Consider the following 19,418-nt stretch of genomic DNA (forward strand, 5'->3'; position numbering starts at 1 on the left):
AGATGGAATTAGAATTCCAAGCAGTAACCCAAAAGATATCTCAAGAATGCAATGAATTCAAAGACCAAATGACCAAAGATTTTTTTTTTTTTTTTTTCTTGTAGAGACCGAGTCTCACTGTACCGCCCTTGGTAGAGTGCCGTGGCGTCACATGGCTCACAGCAACCTCCAACTCTTGGGCTTACGCGATTCTCTTGCCTCAGCCTCCCGAGCAGGTGGGACTACAGGCGCCCGCCACAACGCCCAGCTATTTTTTTGTTGCTGTTTGGCCGGGGCTGGGTTTGAACCCGCCACCCTCGGCATATGGGGCAGGTGCCCTACTCACTGAGCCACAGGCGCCCCCCATGCCCAAAGATTTTGACACGTTGAGACAGGAAGTTGCTGCCCTCAAAGATCTGAGAAACACAGTGGAATACCTCAGTAGCAGAATGGAGCAAGCGGAAGAAAGGATTTCTGACATTGAAAACAAAACTTTCGAACGCTCCCAAACACTCAAAGAGAAAGAGAAATGGAGGGCAAAAACAGATCACTCTCTCAGAGAGCTCTTGGATAATTCGAAGAAAACCAATATTCGTCTCACAGGGCGAACGAAGTGGCTTTACAAGGCACAGTGTCTCTTCTCCATGAGATTATGAAGGAGAACTTTCCAGACATGCCAAGAGATTCTGAAATTCAGATAGCAGACAGTTTCAGAACTCCAGCATGACTCAACCCAAATAAGACATCCCCCAGACACATCATAATCAATTTCACTAAAGCTAATATGAAGGAGAAAATTCTGAAAGCAGCCAGATGAAAGAAAACCATCACTTACAAGGGCAAGAATATTAGAATAACTGCAGATCTCTCTGTTGAAACCTTTAAGGCTAGAAGAGGATGGTCATCGACTTTTAATCTCCTAGAACAAAATAACTTTCAACCCAGGATCCTGTACCCAGCTAAACTGAGTTTCATTTATAACGGAGAAATTAAATACTTCAATGACATTCACATGTTGAAGAAATTTGCCATAATTAAACCAGCTCTCCAGGATATTCTCAAACCTATCCTCCATAAAGACCAGCGTAATCCTCCACCACAAAAGTAAACCCATCCAGAAAATTTTGATCAAATTCCAACTTCCACAGTCACAAAAGGATTAAAAATGTCCATTGGACTCTCGAAAGGCTTATCAGTATTCTCAATTAATGTGAATGGTTTTAAATTGTCCTCTAAAGAGGCACAGGTTGGCTGACTGGATACAAAAACTCAAGCCAGATATCTGCTGCATATAAGAATCGCATCTTACATTAAAAGACAAATATAGACTCAAGGTGAAGGGATGGTCATCTATACTCCAGGCAAATGGAAAACAGAAAAAAGCAGGCGTTGCAATCTTATTCGCAGACGCAATAGCCTTTAAACCAACCTAAATAAGGAAGGATAAGGATGGACACTTCATATTTGTTAAAGGTAATACTCAATATGATGAGATTTCAATTACTAATATTTATGCACCCAACCAGAACGCACCTCAATTTATAAGAGAAACTCTAACAGACACGAGCAACTTGATTTCCTCCAGTTCCATAGTAGTTGGAGATTTTAACACCCCTGTAGCAGTGCTGGATAGATCCTCCAAAAAGAAGCTAAGCAAAGAAATTTTAGATTTAAACTTAACCATTCAACATCTGGACTTAACAGACATCTACAGAACATTTCATCCCAACAAAACTGAATACACATTCTTCTCATCAGCCCATGGAACATACTCCAAAATCGACCACATCCTAGGCCACAAATCTAACCTTAGCAAATTTAAAAAAATAGAAATTATTCCTTGCATCTTCTCAGACCATCATGGAATAAAAGTTGAACTGAATAACAACAGGAACCTGCATACCCATACAAAAACATGGAAGCTAAACAATCTAATGCTGAGGGATAGATGGGTTATAGACGAGATTAAGAAGGAAATCACCAAAGTTTTGGAACAAAACAACAATCAAGACATGAATTACCAGAACCTCTGGGATACTGCAAAGGCGGTCCTAAAAGGGAAATTTATAGCACTGCAAGCTTTACTCGAGAAAATGGAAAGAGAGGAAGTTAATAACTTAATGGGACATCTCAAGCAACTGGAGAAGGAGGAACACTCCAACCCAAACCCAGCAGAAGAAAAGAAACAACCAAAATCAGAGCAGAACTAAATGAAATTGAAAACAAAAGAATTATATAACAGATCAATAAATCCAAAAGTTGGTTTTTTGAAAAGATCAATAAAATAGATAAACCTTTGGCCAACCTAACCAGGAAAAAGAGTTAGTAAAATCTCTAATTTCATCAATCAGAAATGGTAATGATGAAATAACAACAGACCCCGCAGAAATTCAAAAAATCCTTAACGAATACTACAAGAAACTCTACTCTCAGAAATATGAAAATCTGAAAGAAATTGACCAATACCTGGAAGTACGCCACCTACCAAGACTTAGCCAGAATGAAGTGGAAATGTATTCCACTGTATCAAGTTCTGAAATAGCATCAACTATACAAAATCTCCCTAAAAAGGAAAGCCCAGGACCAGATGGCTTTACGTCAGAATTCTACCAAACCTTTAAAGAAGAACTACCCTGTTTTCCCGAAAATAAGACCTACTTACAGGAAAGATAAGACGTCCCCTGAAAATAAGACCTAGCACATCTTTGGGAGCACACCTTAAAATAAGACACTATCTTATTTTTGGGAAAACAGGGTAGTACCTATATTACTAAACCTCTTCCAAAATACAGAAAAAGAAGGAATATTACCAACACATTCTATGAAGCAAACATCACCTTGATCCCCAAACCAGGGAAAGACCCAACAAGAAAAGAAAATTATAGACCAGGCTGGGCATCGTAGCTCATGCCTGTAGTCCCAGCGCTGTGGGAGGCTGAGGTGGGTGGATTGCCTGAGCTCAGAGGTTCGAGACCTGTATGAATAGCAGTGAGCCAGAGTAAGACCCCGTCTCTACTAACATCAAAAACAGCCAGACATTGTGATGGGCATCTGTAATCCCCACTACTGGGGAGGCAAGGGGACAGAGCATCGCCAGAGGAAGAACATCTAAAAAAGGAAGAAAATGAACAACAACAATAACAAAAAAAAAAAAAAGGACTTCAAACGAAGAATGAACAAGCAAGCTGGAATTAAAAATAAAAAAAAAATTATAGACCAATATCACTAATGAATGTTGATACTAAAATACCTCAATAAGATCCTAACAGAATCCAACAACACATCAAAAAAATTATACACCACGACCAAGTGGGATTTATCCCAGGGTCTCAAGGCTGGTTCAATGAATGTAATTCAGCACATAAACTAAAAAATAAGGACCATATGATTCTTTCAATTGATGTAGAAAAAGCTTTTGATAATATCCAGCATCCCTTCATGATCAGAACACTGAAGAAAATTGGTATAGAAGGGACATTTCTTAAACTAATAGAGGCCATCTACAGCAAACCCACAGCCAATATCGTATTGAATGAAGTTAAATTGAAATCATTTCCACTTAGATCAGGAACCAGGCAAGGTTGCCTATTGTCTCCACTGCTCTTTAACATTGTAATGGAAGTTTTAGCCATTGCAATTAGGGAAGAAAAGGCGATCAAGGGTATCCACATAGGGTCAGAAGAGATCAAACTTGCACTCTTCGCAGATGATATGATCGTATATCTGGAAAACACTAGGGACTCTACTACAAAACTTTTAGAGGTGATCAAGGAATACAGCAATGTCTCAGGCTACAAAATCAACACCCATAAATCTGTAGCCTTTATATATACCAACAATAACGAAGCCGAAAAAACAGTCAAGGATTCTATTCCTTTCACAGTAGTGCCAAAGAAGATGAAATATTTGGGAGTTTATCTAACAAAGTAAGTGAAAGATCTCTATAAAGAGAACTATGAAACTTTAAGAAAGGAAATATCTGAAGATGTTAACAAATGGAAAAACATACCATGCTCGTGACTGGGAAGAATCAACATTGTTAAAATGTCTATACTACTCAAAGCAATATATAATTTTAATGCAATTCCTATTAAAGCTCCATTGTTATATTTTAAAGATCTTGAAAAAACCTTGAATAGTCAAAACATTACTTAGCAATAAAAACACAGCAGGAAGAATCACCCTACCAGACCTGAAACTGTACTATAAATTGATAGTGATCAAAACAGCATGGTATTGGCACAAAAACAGAGAAGTAGATGTCTGGAACAGAATAGAGAACCAAGAGATGAATCCAGCTACTTACCGTTATTTGATCTTTGACAAGCCAATTAAAAACATTCAGTGGGGAAAAGATTCCCTATTTAACAAATGGTGCTGTGCGAACTGGCTGGCAACCTGTAGAAGATTGAAACTGGACCCACACGTTTCACCATTAACTAAGATAGACTCTCACTGGATAAAAGATTTAAACTTAAGACTTGAAACTATAAAAATACTTGAAAAAAGTGCAGGGAAAACTCTTGAAGGAATCGGCCTGGGTGAATATTTTATGAGGAGGACTCCCCAGGCAATTGAATCAAAAATATACTACTGGGACCTGATCAAACTAAAAAACTTCTACACAGCCAAGAACATAGTAAGTAAAGCAAGCAGACAGCCCTCAGAATGGGAGAAAATATTTGCAGGTTATACCTCCGATAAAGGTCTAATAACCAGAATCCACAGAGAACTCAAACGTATTAGCAAGAAAAGAACACGTGATCCCATCTCAGGGTGGGCAAGGGACTTGAAGAGAAACTTCTCTAAAGAAGACAGACGCACGATCTACAAACACATGAGAAAAGCTCATCATCCTTAATCATCAGAGAAATGCAAATCAAAACTACTTTGAGATATCACCTAACCCCAGTAAGAGTAGCCCACATAACAAAATCCCAAAACCAGAGATGTTGGCGTGGATGTGGAGAAAAGGGCACACTTCTACACTGCTGGTGGGAATGCACACTAATATGTTCCTTCTGGAAGGATGTTCGGAGAATACTTAGAGACCTCAAAATAGACCTGCCATTCACTCCTATAATTCCTTTACTAGGTTTATACCCAGAAGACCAAAAATCACAATATAACAAAGACATCTGTACCAGAATGTTTACTGCAGCCCAATTCATAATTGCTAAGTCATGGAAGAAGCCCAAGTGCCCATCGACCCACAAAAGGACTAGCAAATTGTGGTACATGTACACCATGGAATATTATGCAGCCTTAAAGAAAGATGGAGACTTTACCTCTTTCATGTTTTCATGGATGGAGCTGGAACATATTCTTAGCAAAGTATCTCAGGAATGGAAGAAAAAGTATCCAATGTACTCAGCCCTACTATGAAGCTAAATTATAGCTTTCACATGCAGGCTATAACCCAACTATAGCACAAGACTATGGGGAAAGGGTCCAGGAAGGGGAAGGGAGGGGGGAGGTTCGGGTGGAGGGAGGGTAATGGGTGGGGCCACACCTACTGTGCATCTTTGAATGGGTAGAGGCGAAACTTACTAAAGGCAGAATACAAATTTCTACATACAATAACTAAGAAAATGCCATGAAGGCTATGTTGAACAGTTTGATGAGAATATTTCAGATTGTATATGAAACCAGCACATTGTACCCCTTGATTGCACCAATGTACACAGCTATGATTGAACAATAAAAAGAAAAAAATTCCACAGCACAGGGTAGTAGCTTTGCCTCAGTGAGCAGGGCGCCGACCCCATACACGGGGTGGTGGATTCAAACCCGGCCCCGGCCAAACTGCAACAAAAAAATAGCTGGGCATTGTGGCGGGTGCCTGTGGTCCCAGCTGCTTGGGAGGCTGAGGCAAGAGAATCAGTTAATCCCAAGAGCTGGAGGTTGCTGTCAGCTATGACGCCATGGCACTGTACCAAGGGTGACAGTGTAAGACTCTGTATGTTGATTTAAAAAAAGAGTTAAAAGAAGAGAATATACTTTGCTTTAAACTCTTTTGAAAATAATGTAACAATCTTTTTTCAGATGGAGTGCTCACAGCAACTTCAAACTCCTGGGCTTAAGCAATTCTCTTAAGGCCTTAGCCTCCCAAGTAGCTAAAACTACAGGTGCCCACCACAACGCCCGGCTATTTTGTTGTTGTTGCAGTTGTCATTGTCATTTAGCTGGCCTGGGCTGGACTCAAATCCCCTAGCCTGGGGTGTATGTGGCTGGCGCCCTACCCACTGGGCTATGGGCACCACCTTAATTAACAATCTTTAAAAATTTTTTATAGCACATAGGTTAAAAATCACAAATTTAGACTATGACTTTGTTTTATCTCTGCACAAGTGTGGGTAGGGAGCAGGGAGCAAGTGAGCTGGGAAAAATCAACTGGGCAGGAGCAGGTGAGACTTCTTATCTCAGAATATGTTTCTAATATTGTTAAGTGGAAGATTGAAGCCTTCTGGAGACTGGGTTCCAGATGGCTTGAGCTGGGGGAGAAGGGCTCCATGTCTGTTTGGCTGGCCTCCAGTTAGTGTGGGACACCAGGGACGCTGGACCTCCCTGCTTCTTGGAGCTTTTCTTTGGTGGGAAGGCCTGAGTGCTTGTGTCCTCATTCCTCACCCACACTGGTGCCTTGGCTGTGTCTGAGTCAGAGCTGATTTCAGGGGGAGAGGCAGGACTTGTGACTTGAGGGCTGTGACAAGTGACACTGCGGCTTGCCCAGCTCCTCCTTGCCCAGCCCTCTTGAGAAGGGGTGGCATACGCACTCAGCATGCGTTAGTCACTGGGCGCGTGCTGGTTAATGATCCGGCCAGGATCCAGGGCTTAGGGATGGATGTTGACAGTGGGGTAGAAGCTGAAGGGATGAGGTCATTTTGTTTTGTTCTCAGCGTCCTTTTAAACTCATGTGATGTCATTTCTACTGCTGTCCACCTGGTCTCAGCCACTGTCATCCTACTGGGACTACTACAGAAGCAGTCTTGCTGTGCCTCAGAAGGCAGGCCTCCTTTGCCTCTTGGCTGGGGCTGCAAAGCCAGTGCAGTACACAAGGGCTTTCAGTAACCGAACAAATTGAAATCTCAGTGATTATGGGTCGTGATGAGTAATTTGTGTGGCAAATATTGAAAAAGCAGCCCTCCCAAAGTCAATTTTAAGAGGTCACCAAAGTACAATTACTTCTTTGAGACTGCTCACCAACTGGCAGCAGAGCTTACTCTCCAGCAAGTTTTGCAGATGAGACCCTGCATCTCTAGGCACCCTTCCCTGTCCACAGCAGAAGTGGCAATTTGCTGGGGAATCACTTGTTCATGGGCAAAGGAGAGAAAAGATTGGTGAGCTGGGGCAGGGGGATGTGGAGGATGTCAGGGCCTAGGTTATTAAGAAATACAGTGCAGACACCGCTGGACCTGAGATTTCCTGAGAAATCTTCTCTGGCTCCCTTTCTTCCTTTCCTGATCTTCCCTGAGCAGCTGCAGGTACCGTGGCAGGCATGAGGGAAGCCAGGTGCTCTGGGTATGGGCCCCCAGGAGCTAACAGCCTGGTTGGGGAAATTGGAATGTGCTAAATAATGGCACATGGAGGAACTATAATGGGACAGAGGTGGGCAGAGGGAGGAGGGCCGGTAGGGGTCGACCAGGAAGGGCAGTGTCGGGCAGCAGAGCACTGCATGTGTGGCCCTTCAGGGCTGGGCAGGGGACAGAGGCCTCTGGGCAGGCCAGAGTGGGGTGGCCAGAAGGAGGGTGAGCGTGCAGCTGCCACAGCCACATTGGAAGGTGTGAAAGCATAGAGGACGCGCGGTGGAGACAGTCCCAGCCAAGGAGGGGAAAGGGCGGTGAATCACACACAGGACACCAAAAAGTTTTATATCCCTGATGGCAACGTGCTGGGGTTCTTTACCAAATTTATCGGTACTTGTGTGCACAGTTGAGCACCCTATGAGATCTTGGTTTTTCTTGTCGTTTTTTTGGCCAGGGCTGGGTTTGAACCCGCCACCTCTGGCATATGGGACCGGCGCCCTACCCCTTTGAGCCACAAATTCAGTTTGGTTGTTATTAAAAGTCTCAGTGTTCTCTACACGTTTCCATACTCCCATGTAACTCTAAAACATGTAAGGACTTACTCATATCCACTTGCTGGTAAAATTGAGACAATTTCAAAGTTTCTTTTTACTTTACTCTCTTTGTCTCACGTTTCTCCAGTGGGGAAAAAGCCTGGAAGACAAGTGTGTTAAGGAACTCGCTGTTCTCCTAAGTGTTTGAGAACAGTGTGAGTCATTGTAGCTTTTTGCTGGTATTTTAGTATCCGGTTTATTCTTAAACAGTTCTGTGTAACTGGAGTTTCCTCCATAGTTTCTGTTACCATGGCTCCATAATATTTCCTCAAATCTGCTTATTCATACTTTCACACACTTCAGCATCAAATTTACAATTCCTTAGAATCAAATATCTTATTCGCAATGTCCAAGAAAGTTTCTCCAGCTGCAATAGCATTTTTTCCCAAATGAGAAAAGTTAGTTGTTTCTGCCTCTTACAGATGCTGGGATGAAAGAGGATCTGATTCTGGAAGGACGGTACAGTGTGGTGTGGGGACTGTGGGGGTCCCTGTTGGGTATGGGTGGGTGGACCCATGTCATCTGCATGGAGCCACTTCCCCTTTGGGTCCCATGGTTGAGCGTGCATGGCAGGCAGGCGGGCTGCTGTGTGGGTTTGGGAAGAGTTGGCTTTGTACATTGTGGCCCAGACATCTGACCGACCCTTGGTTCTTGGGTCTCTTCGGGCATGAGTGTGGGTTTGTTCTCTCATTCTTATTTATTTAATCATTTATTTTGGGGCTAGAATTGAGGCTTCCACCTTGGGCTAGTCTCTTGTTTCGAGACTCTGTAGTTCAAAGAAAAGCAACGCCGGTCCTGGCAGTCACTGACAAAGTCTGCCTGGTTCTCTCCTCTAGGCATGCAAGATTATTCAAGAAAAGACTTTTCTGCACTTCGTTGTTTTGAGAAAGTATTGATCAAGATTTAAAGAAAGGCCTGTAGGTATATGGAATCATACAGATAGTTTGTTTCCAATCTCTTAAAGTCTTTGACCTCCACTTTTTAGGGATAACTAGGTTTTCCTCAGACAAGTAAGGGTAGCATCAGACCGGGTTCTGAGCACATGCTGGGGCTTTTTATAGGGAACGTATCTTTGCCAGATGTTTTCAAATTCTACTGTGTGAATACTAACTCGGGAATAGAGCAATTCCTGGTACTTGAGACTTTAAAGAGCAGTGTAACTGACTGGACCCGTTGTCTCCTAACACCACCTGCACTCCTTAGGACTGAGGATCCTGTGACATCTTCTGGGCTCTTTTGGAAGAGAGGTCTTGGGTAAGTACATATAGCCTAGCCTGGTTGTTAATGGTAATAACAACACTATCTCTGCAAGGCCCTGTTAATTTAAAAAATATGACTATTAATAATGTGTAAAGTAGTTCTCAGCCTAGCCAGCAGCTGAAAGATTACGAATTTTGAGAAACTCACCAAGTTTAAACCACATGGGGATTTTTATGTAGAATATACCACTTCCTCCTTCTTCCTCACTGTTCCTGTTTCAAGGCAGACACCAGCCGTGAGGTCAAGCCCTCTGAATCCCATGGTGGTCCCATTGACATTGACTTTCTGCCGCGACTCCTCGCCCCCACGCCCACCCTGACTCAAGGTTTCTTCTGTCTGGGCTTCCCCACCCCCACTCCCTACACCTGCCTGACTCCCGTCTGCTCCTAGAGGTTCACGTGGTGTAGCTGGCTGGAAGGCCACCTCCTCAGCACCTGGGTGGAGAGCAGCTACTTCCATCCTTCCAGTACTCCCAAGGAGCCATAGGCAGTATTAGTTCTGTTTTCTAGATGCGGAAACTGAGGCTCAGAGAGGCTGAGTAACTTGTCCCTGGCTGTGCACCTAGTTCACAGTAGGGCTGGATTCGTTCACCCTCGTTCCTTCTCTGCCTGCCGTTGCCTTGTGTGTGCACTGTGGACTGCGGCTGTGAGCGGGCAGGCGGGGGTTGCTTGTCAGTGAACCCTGAGTGAGTGAGGGAGTGAACGAAGGACTTGCAGTCAGCATTCCACTTTGTTGGAGGCCTGGCTGGCCTGCTGCCTCCATTAGCACCCAGCCTTTTTTTTTTTTTCTTTTTTTTTTTTTTAATAGAGACATTTATTTATTTTTTTTTTGGCCGAGGCTGGGTTTGAACCCACCACCTCCGGCATATGGGACCAGTGCCCTACTCCTTGAGCTACAGGCGCTGCCCTTTTTTTTTTGTCTTGTCAGAGTCACCTTTGCCTGGCCTTGGCATCTTTCACTGTCCATGTCTCACCAGCAGGCAGCACAGCCGGGTGGCTTAGAGGAAGTTCTGGTTTTAGCCTCAGCTCTGCCACTTAGCTGTGTGACCTTGGGTAAGTTACTCAAATACTCTTATGTCTCCATTTCTTCATCTGTGAAATGAGGGTGATAACAGTAGCCGTCTCACAGGGCTGTTCAGAGGCTGCATGTTTCCTCGCTACTATGACATGTCCCTGAAATACTGACTATCACGTTATTTCTCCTATCTGGGGAGGACAGGAACTGCGTCCTGCTCAACTCTGAGGGCCTTTTTGAATTCCCTGCTACTGTTAGCAGGATGTTTGGCAAACGCTTAGTACCTAGTAAATGTTGGATGAGGGAAGGGGCTGTGCGTGACTGTCCCCTGGACTATCCTGTCCACCCTCACAGATGTGCGTCTGATGGCTCCTCAGCATGGAGGACAAGGGCCCTGTGAGGCCGTCAGAGCAGGGCCACTTGGAACCAGGGTCAGCTTTTGGTGCTTTCTTGCTGAACTTCTCCCCCGGCTGTCCTGTGTTTGACAGCTTCCCTTGTTTGTCCTACTTAGCCTGCCCCGTCTACCTACCACTCCCCTGTCAGAGTTGATATTTTTGTCCAGAGAATTACTATGAATGTCAGTTCATGTCATCTTGTAGATCTTTACTGCATCCGCTGCAGCCTCAGTGGGGATGTTTCTAAAATTATTAATTTCATGTGTTTAATATTTTCATTCTTTTAACCAAGGAAGCACGTACAAATACATTTAACTTAGACTACATTAATCATATACCAGGAACTTGAATATTAGCTCAGTTAAGATCTTCAAGCTACTCTAACGTCTGTTTCTAAGATTAGAAATATTAGTAAGAAATATATAATTCAAGGATAAATTTATTTTTTAATTTGAACTGACAGAAACTTTCATTTTCTTTTTTTTTTTGGCCGGGGCTGTGTTTGAACCCGCCACCTCGGGCATATGGGACCGGCTCCCTACTCCTTGAGCCACAGGTGCCACCCGAAACTTTCATTTTCTAATTCTTAAATTTTCCCATTGACCCAAACCAGATCAAGAGATTGGATAACTGAAACCTCAGAGGCGTTTCGTTTTTTAATCACCGTGCTTATTGTTCTTTCAAAATGCCCTACTTCCGTATTCCCAAATGTATTTTAGAAACACTTCAGTTAATTTAAAAGTAGGATAATCTATCACTTTTCAAAACTCATTTATTCAATAATCCCCCCCTATTTAGTATGATGTGAACACGGGCATCCTTTACTTCCCAGGTGAGGATTGGGTGGGTGTCTCACACAGCACATGAGGGTCTAGAGAGGGGCAGGGTGCTGAGTGTGCCCTGTGGGAGGCCCAGGGCAGGAAACCCCGTGAGCCTGGTGCTGTGTGTTCTGGCCTTAACTGGGGCGGAGCACATGGAGACCAGGAAGGTGTATCCGTTAGGACTAGGTTTGGCTGCAAGTCACAGAGAACTTCAAAATAACAGTGGGCTAAAGAGAGAAGTTCATTTCTTTTTTTTTTTTTTTTTTGGCCGGGGCTGGGTTTGAACCCGCCACCTCCGGCATATGGGACCGGCGCCCTACCCGCTGAGCCACAGGCGCCGCCCCAGAGAAGTTCATTTCTTTCATTCCTAAAGCCTGGAGGTAGTATGCCAAGGCTGGTGGCCACAACACAGTGTCAGAGATCCAGACTTCCTGTGTCTCCCATCATGCATGGCTCTGATCTCAGCTGTCTCCTGGTCCAAGGTGGGAAAAGCATGACATCCATAGTCAATGTGACTTACTGTGCACAAGGATCGGGATATAAAATAAACTCTGATTCCTGCCCTCAAGTCTTTTGTTCTCCCGACAGAGACAGATGTGTGGGTAACTGGTCTGCATGTGCAGTTGAATGGAATGAGTCTTGTAGGCCGGGAGCATGGTGCTGAGGTAGGCCAGGCAGCAGAGCCGAATTTGGATTGGGCATAAAGGAAGGCCTTAGAGTGTAGGCCATTAGGCCCAGACGGTGGTTTTTTCTCATTCATTGTCCAACTTGAAGTAGGTCAGTGTTCTTAAGAGGACCTCAGGTAATTGGCACCCCCAGCTTTGTCATCAGTATCATGTCCATTCTAAAAGGTGGGCAAGCTCATCTTAAAAGAAAACCAAGCAGGGTCACTTTGGGGTTCAGAGATACTCTTTCTTCTGCTTATACTTTGCAGCCATGTTGCTCCCACTGAGTATTTTCCAGCCCACTGAGCCCTGGTATTGTCACCGTGCTTGGCTTCCCAGAAGCCACCGACAGGGACTCTTCAGTGAGAAGACCTTTTGCTCAGGGTACCTGTTGCAATATAGGAGGCTGTGATTTGTTTTTTACTGGTTTTGAAAAATATACATGTTATTTGCTATCAGCTTTCCCTTTATACTTTGTATGCAAAGGACTTATAGCAGGGATGTGACCTTGTGTTGCCAACACTGAGTAATTTCTATGATGTGGACATGCTTGGGAAGCACAGACTTGATGCTGAATGTGGCTTGTTTCCAAGCCAGACCGGAGGATGAGCTCCAGCTGGATGTGGGGGTCCTGGGGAAAGTACCCACATAGGGTGCTCTGAGGCCCAGGTCTCATAGAGGAAGAAGGCACTCTGCAACCATGAAGGTCGCTGACATGTGCACTCTTGGAATTATTTGGCTTTAATCCACACATGTTCTCTCATAATCTCTTGCTAGTAGGAGGTTCTTTTAAAACATTTTATTTTATTTTTTTCAACTTTTTGGCTGAGGCGGGGTTTGAACCTGCCATCTCTAGTGTTTGAGCCACAGGCGCCACCCCCTTTTAAAACATTTTAAACTCAGAGAAATCTGAATTTGTTTAATCCCACTCTCCTCAAATGAAAGTAGTAGGATGCTGAGAAGATATGGGATTTGCTCAAGACCCCATTGCCATTTAATGGCAAAATTGGGATGAGGCTTCTAAATTTTGGCCCTGAGAGCCATTTGTATTAGTAAGAGATGACTTCTAAATCATCATCAATTAAATCCTGTTCAGTTGTAGCTTTATTGGTTTGGCTTGCTTGGTTTTGGGGGGGGGGGAGTTGTAATATGTATGTCTCTGTATATTTTTCTTAAAGAATTGGCATCCCAGGCAGGGTATACCCAGTGATGCCCTTAGACAGAATGATTGTCCCCTGTTGCCACTGCCACCCGTGCCTCCTGGGTGCCCTCCGTTGTGTTCAGACTCAGCACTGCCCCACAGAGCCTCCAGGCATCGGTCTGCCGGGATTTCTGTAGTTAAAACACTCTGACAGCTTATAGTTAAAGGAGCTTCATATTTTAATTTTATAAATGCTATTTATTTACTTGAAGTTTCTTAGAAACAAAACAAACCCAATCTGATTTCTATACTTCCCAAGTGTGAAATGAGCAGCTCTGGTGAGACTTACTTGTCAGTAACTCAGGTCTTGTCTTCATGTGAACGCCTCCTTTTCCCTTTTCTGTCCATTTCTAATTCATGTGTGATATAGCAGGTGAGATTTCACTCCTACAATGTTCTGAGATTCGTTGGGTGAAGCAGACAGTGAGTTACTTTAAGGACTCCTAAAGGCAGCACAAGTTTTTGCCAAGGTGTGTCTGTGAGTCATTTCCCCCTATGCCTGTCAAGGTGTGTTCCCATCCTTTCTTATTACGGGTTTGTATTCTGTCCCTTAAATGCAGATTTCAGGCATCTTGCTCTTTAAACCATGTGCGAGAGGTCTGTCATATCTCTTTGGAGTGCATGAGCCACAGAGCACCAGGGAAACAGTGGGACAGAAGTGGAAGCTGCCATGATGTCCCCAACCCCGGGCTCTCACAGGGGATGACCTGAAACCTCGGCGTCTCACTGTGAGGGCCTGGCACAGGGGGGTGTGGGACCACATGTGACATTCTACAGCCATGGGAGACACCCAGACAACAGGGAGAGAAAGATCACAGGATGGCTTATTTGCCGTGAGGACAGTGAAGTCAGCCGATAGGTACATGGGATGAGCAGGTCATGAGAGTGGAGGCTGGAGGGACAGAGCCAGGCATGAGCAGCCTTGTGGCCCTGACAGCTCCATGCTAGCCAAGGAATAGACATTTCCACTTAAAACCGTTACTGGCTCAGCAGTGCGGGGCAGGATGAGAGAGCAGTTGAGATTGAGGAGCTGTGGGACAGCTAACGTGCCCAACCAGGTTTGACAGTGCAGAAGAGCCCACTGGCTTAGTCTGTTTAGAAAAATTTGTTTTTCCTTAACCTTCTCTAAGAAAAAAAAAATTTTTTTTTTGAGGGATTGGGGTGGGGGTGGGATCTCATTATGTTGCCCAGGCTGGCCTTGAACTCTTGGACTCAAGGGATCCTCTGCCTCAGCTTCCGGATAGCTGGGACTATATATGTGTCACAGCACCTAGGTCCGAGATGGTGTTTTTCTCTTTTGTGGGAAGAAGAGGACTGCCCTTCCTTGTTGACACAAAATAAGATTTGGTCCCCACCTCCCCACGCCAGCTCTTTTTCTCTGTTCTTAACAGTGATAAGAGCCATGCTTGTTTCCAGTGAAATGGTCCTGTGTCCTAGTGGAGTTCCTACCCCTTCCTCTCACTGCCTTTTCTTCAGTTTGCAGTGGGTAGTTCTGTGCCACTAGGTGGCTGGAAATCCACTTAGATGATGGTTTCCACAGAAACCACGCTATCTGCCTGCCTGGTGCTGGCTATCTCTCACTCTTCGGAAGCCCCTTGAGAGCCCATATGTCTCACTGTCTGGGCCTGTGGGCACGCCCCGAGGGCCGAGGGCCTCCTGAGTGCAAGCCTCCATGTCCTTCCGTTGGGGAACAGCCTTTAAAACCCCAAATCTTGCAGTGTACATACTGTTTTCCATTGTTGAATTAAATGCACTACATGGTGTTCCAGAGAGATGCGAGTCACTTTATTTGCTGATCTCTATCTCTTCCTTTGAGGAATGTTCACTTTTCCAGATGAAATCATTGGAAACAAAATAAGTTGTGCCAGATAGTTGAGCTATTTAAAAAAGTATTCTTGCTTTGCTGATGATGCAAGGTGGTGTATTAACCCGGCCTGACTCCCTGAGAGCCCATACATAGCTTGTAGGGGTCAGCTTGAGGTCTAGATAGAAGTGGGAGACTCTGTCCTTTCTGGACACAGAAGAACAGCCTGAGCCAAGCCAAAGCTGGCAGCAGAGAGGACCTGGAGCCTGTGGGCCCCAGCTGGGTTGTCAGGTGTCAAGAGGGTGGTAGACAGCGGGGGTTGAGCCCTGTGTCCCACACCATGGTTGCTAAACCCATTTGTGGTGCAGGTTAATGTGTACAGTAGTGTCTGTGAAAGAATTCTGACCACTAGTGCTAATGCATCTTCACGTAAATGCTCCCATTATTTCCCATCTGTGGGTCTTCAGTCTACATCAATCAGAATTACTCAGACTCTTCAATTCATCTTTTCTTATCCTGAATCTGTACAGCAAATTTTTATGGGTTGACTGTTATGTGTTGGACTCTGGACACAGGGGCAATAGCAGTGAACAGAAATGAGAAATGATAAGAGTTCCTGCCCTCCTGGAGCTCACATTCCAGCAGGGCGGATGGATTAAAAACAATTGATGTGTCTCTTACAAGGCAGTGAGTACTTGGAAGAGAACAGGAAAGCAGGGAGGCACAGGCAGGGCTGGGAAGTGGGCAGCGGGGACCTCACCGGGGGCTGGTGCAGCCTGTGAAACACGAGGGGGACCATCCTAGGCAGCAGGTGAGTGAGCAGGGCCAGGACCCGCAGAGCTGGGGCTCAGCATGGGGAGGGTGGCAGTGGCAAGGGTGGGGTCTAGGGATACGGAGTTGGGCAGAGTGCAGGCTGGAAGGACCTGGGGCTTTCCTCTGCTTTGGAGGCTTGAGAGCACTGATGGTCTGACTTGCATTTTGAGAGGGTCACTATGGTAAGAACAGACTGAAGTGGGATGAGGGGAGGCTGGGAACTCCACTAGGGCACAGATGATGGTAGCAGAGATTGGGGTAGGGAGTGGTGGGTCTGATCACCTCCACCGTTTTGGGAAGGCAGGGCCAGGCCAGGAGGCATGCGTGGCCCCCTCAAAGCCATGCCCCTGCTGCCGGGTGGCCACATACAAACAACGTGGGGTTCCTTATTAACTAATCTTGTATTCCAAACCATCACAGGCTGATAGCAAAGCTCTCTAATAGTTTAGGAAGTTCTGAGGTGAGATGTGAAGTCCCCTCTACCCTCCTGGTACCCCCAGAGCAGAGTCTCTGGGGCCCTACCAGGACTTTTTGTGTGCTATTCAGCTGTCATGGATTCCAGACTGTGCCTGCTGGGCTGCACCACGCCGTGTCACTCCATGTCACTCTGCTGGGCAGCGTCTCTTCAGCTCTGCGCTCCCAGCTCTGCCTCGCCCCTCCCTGTTGGCTCCCTGGTGCGCTGCTCCACAGGTGTCCTGGCGTTTGGTTCTTATTCTTGATGGATATTGACTTAGTTCTCAGTGGGCTTTTTTGTTTTTATTTGTTGCTATTAAAAATAATGCCACAGTGAGCACATATACTTGGTTCTCCTGGGTGAGTTTATCTATAGGATAAATTTTTAAAAGAAATAATTGAGTCAGGCCAGGCGCAGTAGCTCATGCCTGTAATTCTAGCACTCTGGGAGGCTGAGGCAGGTGGATTGCTTGAGCTCAGGAGTTCAAAACCAGCCTGAGCAAGAATGAGACCCTGTCTTTACTAAAAATTAGAAAAACTAGCCGGGCGTTGTGGCAGGCGCCTATAGTCCCAGCTACTCGGGAGGCTGAGGGAAGAGGAACACTTGAACCCAAGAGTTTGAGGTTGCTGTGATGCCAGGTACTCTACCCAGGGCAACAGAATGAGACTGTGTCTCAAAAAAGAAAAAATAATAATTGCATCAAAGGATGGGTGTTCTCTCCTGTTAACATGTATTTCATGCATGGAAAGGGCATGCCAGACACAGCTGCATCTCTGTGGACAGTTATGAAGCCAGCGGCACGGGTACAAAAATCTTACCGTGAAGCTTATTGATGGCACCAGATCATTCATCTCTAAAGTCACCCTGCCCTCCTCCCAGCCCTGCAGGCACCTTGTGTGTGCTTCTCACACTCTGCAGCTGTTTGTATTTTGCAGTGTGTTATTCTGCTCACCTAGGACAGCAAGCCCAGGAGGGCAGCCACCATGTCTGTCTCATTCACTGCTCCATCCCCAGGTTAGGAGATGCCTGGCCCATGCTGGGTACTCATAAATACCAGTTTGTGTTTATGAAAGAAGCAGGTACTGAGAAGAGGCTGGCACATGGTACGTGTTCGTAGAAAGAGGGGGTAAATATGTCCCTAACTTAATAATCCTCCCCTCACCCTGGGCCAAAACAGTGGCTCAGAAGAAATCGTAGACATTTCCCAATTCCTGAAGACTCCCTCCCTGGACACTGAGGAGGAAACATGCCATACGGGCTCTGCTCATTGCCAGTCACATGGAGTGGCCAGAACCAGGCGAGCCACATGTGCTGGGGGTGAGGGGTCACCATCAGCGAGGACGGGTCCTTCTGTGATACCTTCTGTGGTTAGCGGAGCAAAGAGGAGGGCTTTGTCCAAGGCCAGCTTTCAGGAGAGATGAGCAACCCAGTCCTCGCACTCAGAATGTCTGTGCTTTACAGCAGTAGTTTTTTGGCCTAACAACATGAAGTGTTCTGTGGTTTCTTTTTGGAACAAATTGAGGACAAGGTTAGATGTACTTATTGTAATATATATCTTTTGTTTACCTGATATCTGTTATCAGGCCCAAATGGGAGGAAGGAGGTTACAACAGCTCCCAGCATGGGCCAAGGGCAGCTTGGCAACCTGTTAGACTCTGAGACTGTGTACACCAGTTAAGGAATGGCTCTAACTCAGGGCCATCTGCATACGTCAGTGGCACAAGTCACTGGAATCCAAGATCTGAAACTGTTTACAGTACCCTAGTCATTCCTGGTTTCCCAGATGCCTAAGCAGTGCTTCTCAGAACCAAGTGTGTATTCAACAAATGTCCATCAACGGCTTGCTGGGTGCCAGGCCAGGAGATCACAAATGTTTTCAAGAGGGTGGAGAGAAAGGAGTGATGATTGGAACATCTTTACATAGGATTTTCTGGCTTGCAAGTCAAAGGTTGCTGCTTATGCTGGTTTGATGCCAGCAAGATCCCAGGCAGGAGCCACTGTCCCTGTCCCTCATGTCACTAGAATTTTTCTTTTTCTTTTCTTTTCTTTCTTTTTCTTTTTTTTTTTTTTTGAGACAGTCTCATTATGTCATCCTTGGTAGAGTGCTGTCGCATCACAGCTCACAGCAACTTGAAACTATAGGCACCTGCCACAATGCCTGGCAATTTTTGTTGTTGTTGTTGTTGTTTGGCAGGCCCCGGGCTGGGTTCAAACCCGCCAGCCCCAGTATATGTGGCTGGCGTCCTAACCAACAGGTGCTGAGCCATGTCACTGGAATTTTAAGGTCTCCCAGGGGAGCCAGCCCAAAGGACTACCTGCTGACCCACCAATGACTGGTGGTTCGCTGAGTGGCCGGCAGTTCTGCACTCCTCCTGAAGAGGTAGGAGGGCGGGTAGGCCAGAAGTCCCTGCTCATCCAGGCAGCTCTCATGTCTCAGGCCTTTATGGAGCACCTGTGAAATGCAGCACTGTGGAGGCCCCAGAGCTAAGAGGGAAGGAGCCCCCAGCCGTGCCCCTGCCCTGCCAGCCTGCAGTCCTCCAGCAGGGCCTCCCCATCCCTGAACTGGCTTTGTGCTTCTGTCGTTGTCTTCCTGTCATTATCATCAGGTCACTAACTTCATCTTTAAATTTTCTATTCTAGAATAATTTAAATCATTCTGTTAATATTAAGCAGATCATTATTAAAATGCTTATTTTGAAAAAGTTTCTAAAAATCAAAAACTCTTATTTTCTGGTTTCCTGGTTGCTCCTTTTTCTTAGCAGCCTATTCATGTTTTATGGGTATTGTAACCCTTGACTGTCTTGGAAAATTCTTATCAGCTTATTAGGATTTCTCTTTTGTTCCCTCAAGTATCTCTTTTCCCCAGAGGTCTTATTGATGTGGCATTTTAGGGTGG

General features: G+C 45.4%; 1 protein-coding gene across 7 annotated transcripts in view; it reads left to right on the forward strand.

The window, feature by feature from the left end:
* PACSIN2 (protein kinase C and casein kinase substrate in neurons 2) overlaps window positions 1–19,418 on the forward strand; it is a 134,771-nt gene that overhangs the window by 79,371 nt on the left and 35,982 nt on the right. Inside the window, exon 2 of one of the 7 annotated variants that reach the window (XM_053586290.1) lies at window positions 10,283–10,407. The exons of the other annotated variants lie outside the window; for them this stretch is intronic. The gene's annotated coding sequence lies outside the window, so the exon portion shown is untranslated. The remainder of the gene's footprint in view (window positions 1–10,282; window positions 10,408–19,418) is intronic. 7 annotated transcript variants of the gene reach the window in all.

The sequence above is a fragment of the Nycticebus coucang genome, chromosome 3 (assembly GCF_027406575.1).
Source record: "Nycticebus coucang isolate mNycCou1 chromosome 3, mNycCou1.pri, whole genome shotgun sequence".
NCBI classification, from domain to species: Eukaryota; Metazoa; Chordata; class Mammalia; order Primates; family Lorisidae; genus Nycticebus; species Nycticebus coucang.